This window comes from Schistocerca gregaria, chromosome 2 (assembly GCF_023897955.1).
Source record: "Schistocerca gregaria isolate iqSchGreg1 chromosome 2, iqSchGreg1.2, whole genome shotgun sequence".
NCBI lineage: Eukaryota > Metazoa > Arthropoda > Insecta > Orthoptera > Acrididae > Schistocerca > Schistocerca gregaria.
The window spans coordinates 268,150,099-268,160,120 of record NC_064921.1 but is presented as its reverse complement, the minus strand read 5'-3'; the positions used below and the strand labels follow the sequence as shown (position 1 = coordinate 268,160,120).

Here is a 10,022-nt window from a genome sequence, read left to right as displayed (position 1 = left end):
GATACGCAACCTGCAACTGAATCCATGCCGCATTTAGCAACATAGATCTGAAAATAAATAGACGGGTATAGCGACAAGTCGCCAACCGTAATACCACAATATGACACCTCTGATAGAGATAACAGGCACACTTAGTGGCAGAGTCGAGCACAATAGCTCTGCTTGACGCGGACGGACACAAAGAACAGTGGAGGGCGACCGTCGGTATTTTGGAGGCGGCGGGTTGGCAGCGCCGGCGTGCGCGCGCAGCCCGCTATTCCTGTCGGCTGCTGCTACTGCTGCTGTTGCGCTATCTTAGGACTGCGCTCAGTTTGCCTGTCGACGGCAGCGCGTCGCGACGTCGGCGGGAGAGTCGGAGAGCCACGATCCGGCATACGAACAGGTAGGAGCCGCTCCGCGTGCCTAATACCGCGTAAACAGCCCACAGTCCCATATGGCCTATTTCGGCACCCAGTCTCTATCGTTACAATAAAATCTGCGGGTAATTTAGCATTTTTTTACTGTCGGCGAATACATCAACAATCCAGATATAAAACCCACAGATAAGAAATCAGTCGTATATTGCCGCGGTCCAAACGTTGCAAAAAGGCAGTTGTTTGTGTACAGGAGGGCGTTACAACTGTCTGTCAGCCTGTGCTGGCGTGGAAGGTGAGAAATAACTGTTTAGGACTACGTCCTGTCTCTAAATAATATTAGAGGACAAAGGATTTGAATGCGTCGGTCACTAACTGTGGCACGGGACTTCTTAGGGCGCCGGTGTCAACTCTGAGGTTCCGTAAACACTCGAGGGTTGTGTGTCATACTTCTGTTTGACTCGCTCATTTGAAATATTAGTAATGATTCGCACCGGCCATCTGTTGCTGAAAGGGGATGTGGACAAGTTCAGTGTGTGGGGTTAGTTCGTCGACTACGGACTCTATAACTATTATGGATCTGTGTAGAAGACCATCGGTGAACCACTGAGTAAATTGTGACTTTAATTATTCATAAATTATTAATTTTCAACGCATGTGAAGTGAGAAAAAGATGATTTTTTTGTTTGGTACGGCAGCCCCCCCCCCCTCCCCCCGTCGGAGGTTCGAGTCCTACTTCGGGCATTGGTGTGAGTGTTGCCCTTAGCGTAAGTTAAAGCTAGATTAAGCAGTACGTAAGCCAAGGGACTGATAATTTCAGCAGTTTGATCCCATATTTCTTACCACAATTTTCCAAATTTTTTACGCAGTAAGCTTCTTCCATCTAGGTTGCTTTGTTCCTAAAGTTAGCCTATTACTTCATCCATCGATGAATCTTCTTCTATAAAAAGTTTTAGTTACATCACAACATTTCCTCTCTTTTGAAATATATTATATGTTTATGTATATAATCATGTTTCTGCCGCGAGCTAGTTTCGGACTCGGGGGCATTTTCATCTGATACAGAAGTCGCAGGCCAGCGCTACTTTTGTAACAGACTGAACCACTTCGTACACATATGCGACAAAAACTCTGTTAGAATAAACAGACAGGTCCGTCAGACAGACGAAGGAAATAAAAGCGAGTAACGTGAGCGCAGCGCTTACGCGTGTCGGAAGAACTGGGTTTTTATACTTTGCCATATTTTTGTTGGCTGAGGAACCCAGCAGAAGAAACTAGGTGATCCCTATGTTGGCGCCCAAGCGAAATTTGGGACCGAAGCCAGGAACCGCAAACTTATTGCCAAGGACGCTTCGCTACAAAGAGCCCCCGCATCCCAGGTAGCTTCTCTGGTTCAAAGCTATTAAAGAAAAGGACCGCATAGACTACACCTTTACTAAAGCAAATTTTTTTCCATTCAGTTCTTCTCTGTCGGCCTCAACAAATAATTCTGAGGACCGAAAATTGGCCTCTCATGTGGTTCTTCTTTTGTTTCATGATTTTTGTGTTGTCTTTTAATCGGTTTTCATTGTTTTCAGTGTGTACACATGGGCTGGCTGAGGGTAGCTTTGCAACGCATATACGCATAAAGTACTAAACTTTCCGGTACTTCAATAAACCGAACTAAGATTTTCGACAAGTGATCAGACCTACAAGGGAGAGAATTTACCTGTAACTTTTTTCTATCCATTGAGGTACTGAAGCAAGTATGTCTCTATCCATTGAGGTACTGAAGCAAGTATATCTCTATTATTCTTCGTATTTATGGAACGATGTTCTTCGTAAGTATATTACAGAGTTCTGTAAAAGCTTTATGCACTGATATACAACCTTTCATTGTTTACACTTAAATTCTTCGCAAACAAAATTAAGTAAGATTTCGACCAAGATTTTACATCAAAACTTTTTCATCTCTTGTAATGTAAACATAGTGTCGTACAACTCTGACCGACGCATAGGCCATTAAATTTAGGACACTTGTCGGTACACTTTCTTTTTTAAACAGGCACTACAGAGATTAATAAATGTAGTTATCTATTACTAAATTACCTTAAGAAGAATAGAGCTTTAAAAATATCATCGCCTGAATATCTGCTAAATTAAGTTGACATACTTGTCGCTTCGCGAGAAATAACAAGTCGAATTTCCCGTTCTGATTTGGTGTTATACAAGGTGTCTCTGGAGGAACGGCCAATATTCAAGGCTATGACAGGAACGATTATTTGAGCAAGAAACTTCATATGGAGATATTCCCTATTCCGAATGGTTTCAGACATTGTCATGAAGTCGTTATTTATTTTCTGTATTATTCAATACACTGCCAGGTTTGAGCGTGTACAACAGTAAACATTACAAATGGGTTTTACCCAATATATGTATTTCTAACAGATTTACGTCTAAGCGTTATCATACATGTCACACTACGGCTTATAATACATGTTCGAATATCCCACCGTCAACTTCACAACATTTGTGCACTCTTGATAGAACATGTGTTGCTTGTCTGAGTGCCTCTGCACGTGCCGTAATGAGAGAAGAAGTGCCCATGATGTGACTGAGCAGTTCATCTCGCGCATTAACCTCTCTTTTTACGCTCAGACTTCATCCAACATCATGAACAAAAGTCGACTGGCTTAAGATCTGGCGATCTTGGTGGCACATCAGACAAATCCAGTAAAACGGTAAGTGTACTTGAGGTGTTCCCTCACACGTTTGGTAATACATTGAAGGAAGAATATTGCTGAAAGTACACTCCTGGAAGTACATTTCAGCCCACGTTGCCAAGGAACTTCCTCAAGCTGTTCAAACAACGAATTTCGCAAAAAATATACGTAATTCTATCCCGTCATTCGCTCCTTTATAATGACGGGAGCTACATGTTGTCAACGGCCTTGCCGCGGTGGTAACACCGGCTGCCGTCGGATCACTGAAGTTAAGAGCTGTCGGGCTGGGCTAGCACTTGGATGGATGACCATCCGGTCTGCCGAGGGCTGTTGGCAAGCGGGATGCACTCAGCCCTTGTGAGGCAAACTGAGGAGCTACTTGATTGAGAGGTAGCGGCTCCGGTCTCGTAAACTGACGTACGGCCGGGAGAGCGGTGTGCTGACCACTTGCCCCTCCATATCCGCATCCAGTGACGTCTGTGGTTTGAGGATGACACGGCGGCCGGTCGGTGCCGTTGGGCCTTCATGGCCTGTTCGGGAGGATTTTTTTTATGTACATGTTACCGATCATGCCGCATCAAAAATTAATCGGAAAACAAACAGCACCAAACATTGGTTGGAAAACAAAATTGGAAAATGGTTTCCACACTAGCGTGTGGCTTTTCCTCCGACCATCGATGATTATTAAGTGTGTTGTTGATTCCATTCCGTGTAAACAGGCTTCATTAGTGAATAGTACAAATGACGACTGTGATTTAAGCTGTGACAAAATTCAAGTTTTGTAACATTGTCAGCAATGTGGAGATTGTAGACACGCTGTATGTGAAATGGGTACAAGTTTTCCGCGTGTAGTTCGTCACACACGCGTTCGTTGAACATTGATAAGTGCAGTAAGTCGCCTTGTCGTGGTTGTAGAACTACGCTGCACCAATTCAACATGGTGTTACTGTTCCTGCGCGGGTTGTTGAGCTACATGATGAGAATAAACATGGGGAATTGGAAGAATGCCTGTTTCACACAATGTGCTGAAAACTCTGGTAAACAGTCTATCAGGAATTCGGTGTGTTGGAAAGCGCCGACGGTATTCTTCGACAGTGGCAGCAGAGCTACCATCGCAAAAGCCGTAAACATTCACCATATCTGCATATTCTCCATTAGAGTAGATGTGCAGCATGTTAGCCAACGCGTGTACAAACACAGTTAAGCGGTGGTTCTCTGTGATATCCTCTCAATGTCTCGTATTACTCCACTTACACCAGACTGTGTGCAACTGTGCACTCAACGAGCAGGTTTAATGACAGAAAGGCATCCCGGGCAAAGAAGTTGCAAACAACGAAGTAGGGTGGGCAGAAATAAAACGTCAAAGAGGTTGCGTGGGAAAGTCGCATTCCTGCGCGTCACTGGCCCAAAATCTATCTCCATTCGGAATAGGGCCATATGAAGTTTTTTGCTTCAAATTGCTGAAGTTTATCATTCCTCCTTGGACATCCTGTCGGTGACCGTGTTACATGGCACAACGCCGATACATCCAACTGAGTGTCTTCCGGGATATCTTCAGCGAACTTCCCTGTCATTTTTTTTGAGATATTTTTATTTCCTGTACTGCCTGTATGTGTTTGTGTGGAGTTCCCCTTAACAAAGTCTTCCCGTATGATGCTGCATGCGATGTTCAGTGCCTATGGTATACGCCAGCTTCGTTCTTGTTAGAATAAACTTTTTAAAGCGTAATTGTAGGTACCTAGCGATATTCATTTATACATCTACATCTATACTCTGCAAAGCACCTTGCACCTTCCGGTGTTTGGCGGAGGGTACTTTGTGTACCATTACCCCATCAATCTTAACTGGTAATATTTCGGAGCCACGAGCAATACCGGTCGAACGAGGTTCATTCGTTAGTGGACTGCATTTTGTCAGGATTCTTCCCATTAATCTGTCTGGCATCTGCCTTTCCTACCGTAAGTTTTACGTGATTATTGTACCTTAAATCGCCAATTATGCATACTACAAGATATTTGAGGATCACTTTCTCTAGTGACTGTTCGACAGTTGGACAATCATAAAAAAAACTGGACTTTCAACCTCTTTAAGCGCAAGGCATTGTATTTATGTTGAGGGCCAACTGCCAATCCCTACACCGATCGTCGATTCTCTAAAGGTCTTCCTGCATTTCACCATAATTTTCTAGCGTCACGAGTGCTCCAAATACCATAGCATCATCGGTGAACAGCCTTATGGAGCTTCCAACGTTATTTGCTATGCGGTATATATACAGTAAGGGGTGTAGAAGTGGTTATCTCCCCTCAGGTACTGGAGCAGCTACAAGGCATCTCTTAGCTGAGTTGATATCGAAGTCTCTGACAGTATATTTTTGACGTGCTCAACAGAAGTGTGTGGGCTTCACCAAAGAAACTGCCGAACTGGCAGGTCTTTGACGGATCCTTTGATCGACTCACGCACTTGTTAATGTTGTACCCGTGCGTGATCGCGCCACGAGAGGGAGCGAAAGAGGAGGGTCGAAAAAGCGTAAACACCCATTGCTGATTCGGATCACGGTCAAATTTCATAGAATGGTTTGGAATGGTCCCCAGTGGTTCCACCCTCTACACCATGAAACTTCCCCCTAGAAAAATTAAGAATGACTGTGCTGGTAAACTTCTACGTTACTTGATTTCCAAACAGCTGAGCAAAACTGAAAGTACTCAAACAGTTTTCTCTTTACTTATTCTGATCATCACTAAACTGATACACAATATTTTAGCGCAACGCAGTCTGACTTTCAATAACCTACAAAACAATGGCCCTGACTAACAATAACCTATTTCTATCATGAATCACTTACGTCACAAAAATCTTTGTTACTCGAACTACTGCAATACAGCGAGCGCCAATACTTTCAGCTAAATAAAAGATGTGAAAATTACCGAACTATCAGTTTAATAAGTCACACTTGCAAAATACTGACGCGAATTCTTTACAGTCGAATGGGAAAACTGGTAGAAGCCGACCTCGGCGAAGATCAGTTTGGATTCCGCAGAAATGTTGGAACACGTGAGGCAATAGTGACCCTACGACTTATCTTAGAAAATAGATTAAGGAAAGACAAACCCACATTTCTAGCATCTGTGGACTTAGAGAAAGCTTTTGACAATGTTGACTGGGATACTCTCTTTCAAATTCTAAAGGCGGCAGGGGTAAAATACAGGGAGCAAAAGGCTATTTACATTTTGTACAGAAACCAGATGGCAGTCATACGAGTCGAGGGGTATGAAAGGGAAGCAGTGGTTGGGAAAGGAGTGAGACAGGGTTGTAGCGTGTCCCCGATGTTATTCAATCTGTATGTTGAGCAAGCAGTGAAGGAAACAAAAGAAAAATTTGGAGTAGTTATTAAAGTCCATGGAGAAGAAATAAAAACGTTGAGGTTCGCCGATGACATTGTAATTCTGTCAGAGACAGCAAAGGACTTCGAAGAACAGTTGAACGGAATGGACAGTGTCTTGAAAGGAGGGTATAAGATGAACATCAACAAAAGCAAAACGAGGATAAAGGAATGTAGTCGAATTAAGTCGGGTTATGCTGAGGGAATTAGATTAGGAAATGAGACACTTAAAGTAGTAAAGGAGTTTTGCTATTTGGGGAGCAAAATAACTGATGTTGCTGGAAGTAGAGAGGATATAAAATGTAGACGGGCAATGACAAGGAAAGCGTTTCTGAAGAAGAGAAATTTGTTAACATCGAGTATAGATTTAAGTGTCAGGAAGTTGTTTCTGAAAGTATTTGTATGGAGTGTAGCCATGTACGGAAGTGAAACATGGACGAAAAATAGTTCGGACAAGAAGAGAATAGAAGCTTTCGAAATGTGGTGCTACAGAAGAATGCTGAAGATTAGATGGGTAGATCACATAACTAATGAGGAGGTGTTGAACAGAATTGGGGAGGAGTTTGTGGCACTACTTGACAAGAAGAAGGGACCGGTTGGTAGGACATGTTTTGAGGCATCAAGGGATCACAAATTTAGCATTGGAGGGCAGCGTGGAGGTTAAAAATCGTAGAGGGAGACCAAGAGATGAATACACTAAGCAGATTCAGAAGGATGTAGGTTGCAGTAAATACTGGGAGATGAAGAAGCTTGCACAGGATAGAGTAGCATGGAGAGCTGCATCAAACCCGTCTCAGGACTGAAGACAACAACAACACCACCACCAAATAAAATATTCTAACTACTGAAGGCACTAACTACTGATAGGCATAGTTAGCAAATGAAAGATTTACCTTAATAATGTCCATCTTTACAAATTTCCTTTTCCTGCCGGACACACGTCCAGATCGTCTGCTTATAGTAACCTCTCAAAACTCTGGCATCTCTCTCTCCACATACACCACTGCTGGCGGCTCATCTCCAACTGCCAAACGCTACGCGCTGTTCACATCCAACAACCCAACACTACACAAGCAAATATTCCAACAGTGAGTCCAACCAGCCACAGACTGCACACAGCGCAGTCAGCGATTTTCATGCAGAGCACTAAGTGGCGTTACCAACATAAAAACCTAAACAGCCCACTTACAACCGCAGGAAATAATTGAGGTGGCATTACCCGACAAACGGAGCAGATCGCTTTCAGTGTGGCTGTAGACGCAAGATGTCCTTACAGTAGGACTGTATCGTCCGGGGGAGCATCAGCAGTGTCGATCATTAAATACTGCTGTCGCTGACAGCGCACTAAACTGTCGTTTTCAACCGCTAAGTGTACGGGAATCGGAGACCCAAGGGAAGCGGTGGTTTCATGGACGCCCATTATACCACTTCTTGTGGGCTTCCTTTGTAGATTCTGATCGACGGTGTGTCTGAAGTGTTTTCCTCGGCCACCCATAAGAAAACTGCGTGACTTCAGCGCTGGGCGTTGCAGTTCTGACCTCCATCGCAGAGACGTCAGAGGAAGGAGTGAAATGTTGGTAAGATGCGGTGTGATAACCATCCCATGGTGTGACACATCCACGGAATGTAGCAGAAGTTTGGTGAAATTTGGTACTAATTTGACGTCACTAACCACCTTACATCTTACATGAAGTTTTAAGCTGCGCCCATTTTTTTTCCGTATTTTCACACCTTGGTGTTTAAAGCGCCACCGAACCCGAGTGTGGCGTCGCAGGGCGCTACATCCTTGCACCATTACAGCGGATGGTTGTAGACATCTTTAAGCCAAATTTTAAACTTCTCAATGGGAGACAATAACGGTGTTTCGAAACACGACAAATCTTTCGTTCTACAATACTTCCTTGGGGTACGCACGAGATTAACTTTATGTCTGAAGATTTGTTTCCATTAAGAATTACATGCTACATTCGTCTGCTTATTCGGATAAAGGACACGTAGTGACGGTGACAATAAAAGACGATGAATAATCTCCATTTTCAGCAGTAACTAACATTAGTGATACGACGCATGTGGTGAGCTGCTCTCTGCTTTCTCAGTCACTGCGAAACGTTTTCACTGGAATTATGGCATAGCACGACAACAGCCCAAGATCAGTCTTTGCTTGGACTGTCTCCATGTACGTATATACACTCCTGGAAATGGAAAAAAGGACACATTGACACCGGTGTGTCAGACCCACCATACTTGCTCCGGACACTGCGAGAGGGCTGTACAAGCAATGATCACACGCACGGCACAACGGGCACACCAGGAACCGCGGTGTTGGCCGTCGAATGGCGCTAGCTGCGCAGCATTTGTGCACCGCCGCCGTCAGTGTCAGCCAGTTTGCCGTGGCATACGGAGCTTCATCGCAGTCTTTAACACTGGTAGCACGCCGCGACAGCGTCGACGTGAACCGTATGTGCAGTTGACGGACTTTGAGCGAGGGCGTATAGTGGGTATGCGGGAGGCCGGGTGGACGGACCGCCGAATTGCTCAACACGTGGGGCGTGAGGTCTCCACAGTACATCGATGTTGTCGCCAGTGGTCGGCGAAAGGTGCACGTGCCCGTCGACCTGGGACCGGAACGCGGCGAAGCACGGATGCACGCCAAGACCGTAGGATCCTACGCAGTGCCGTAGGGGACCGCACCGCCACTTCCCAGCAAATTAGGGACACTGTTGCTCCTGGGGTATCGGGGAGGATCATTCGCAACCGTCACCATGAAGCTGGGCTACGGTCCCGCACACCGTTAGGCCGTCTTCCGCTCACGCCCCAACATCGTGCAGCCCGCCTCCAGTGGTGTCGCGACAGGCGTGAATGGAGGGACCAATGGAGACGTGTCGTCTTCAGCGATGAGAGTCGCTTCTGCCTTGGTGCCAATGATGGTCGTATGCGTGTTTGGCGCCGTGCAGGTGAGCGCCACAATCAGGACTGCATACGACCGAGGCACACAGGGCCAACACCCGGCATCATGGTGTGGGGAGCGATCTCCTACACTGGCCGTACACCTCTGGTGATCGTCGAGGGGACACTGAATAGTGCACGGTACATCCAAACCGTCATCGAACCCATCGTTCTACCATTCCTAGACCGGCAAGGGAACTTGCTGTTCCAACAGGACAATGCACGTCCGCATGTATCCCGTGCCACCCAACGTGCTCTAGAAGGTGTAAGTCAACTACCCTGGCCAGCAAGATCTCCGGATCTGTCCCCCATTGAGCATGTTTGGGACTGGATGAAGCGTCGTCTCACGCGGTCTGCACGTCCAGCACGAACGCTGGTCCAACTGAGGCGCCAGGTGGAAATGGCATGGCAAGCCGTTCCACAGGACTACATCCAGCATCTCTACGATCGTCTCCATGGGGGAATAGCAGCCTGCATTGCTGCAAAAGGTGGATATACACTGTACTAGTGGCGACATTGTGCATGCTCTGTTGCCTGTGTCTATGTGCCTGTGGTTCTGTCAGTGTGATCATGTGATGTATCTGACCCCAGGAATTTGTCAATAAAGTTTCCCCTTCCTGGGACAATGAATTCACGGTGTTC

The 10,022-nt window shown here is 45.6% G+C and overlaps 1 protein-coding gene across 4 annotated transcripts in view; it reads left to right on the top strand.

Annotated features, from left to right (window-relative positions):
* Window positions 1–255: 255 nt before the first annotated feature.
* The window catches only part of LOC126336855 (uncharacterized), a 420,763-nt gene continuing 410,996 nt past the window's right edge, over window positions 256–10,022 (top strand). For 2 of the 4 annotated variants that reach the window (XM_050000950.1, XM_050000948.1), the window contains exon 1: window positions 305–382. The gene's annotated coding sequence lies outside the window, so the exon portion shown is untranslated. Of the gene's footprint in view, window positions 383–10,022 lie in introns of all 4 variants that reach the window. The other 2 variants (XM_050000949.1, XM_050000951.1) reach the window with 2 other exon arrangements.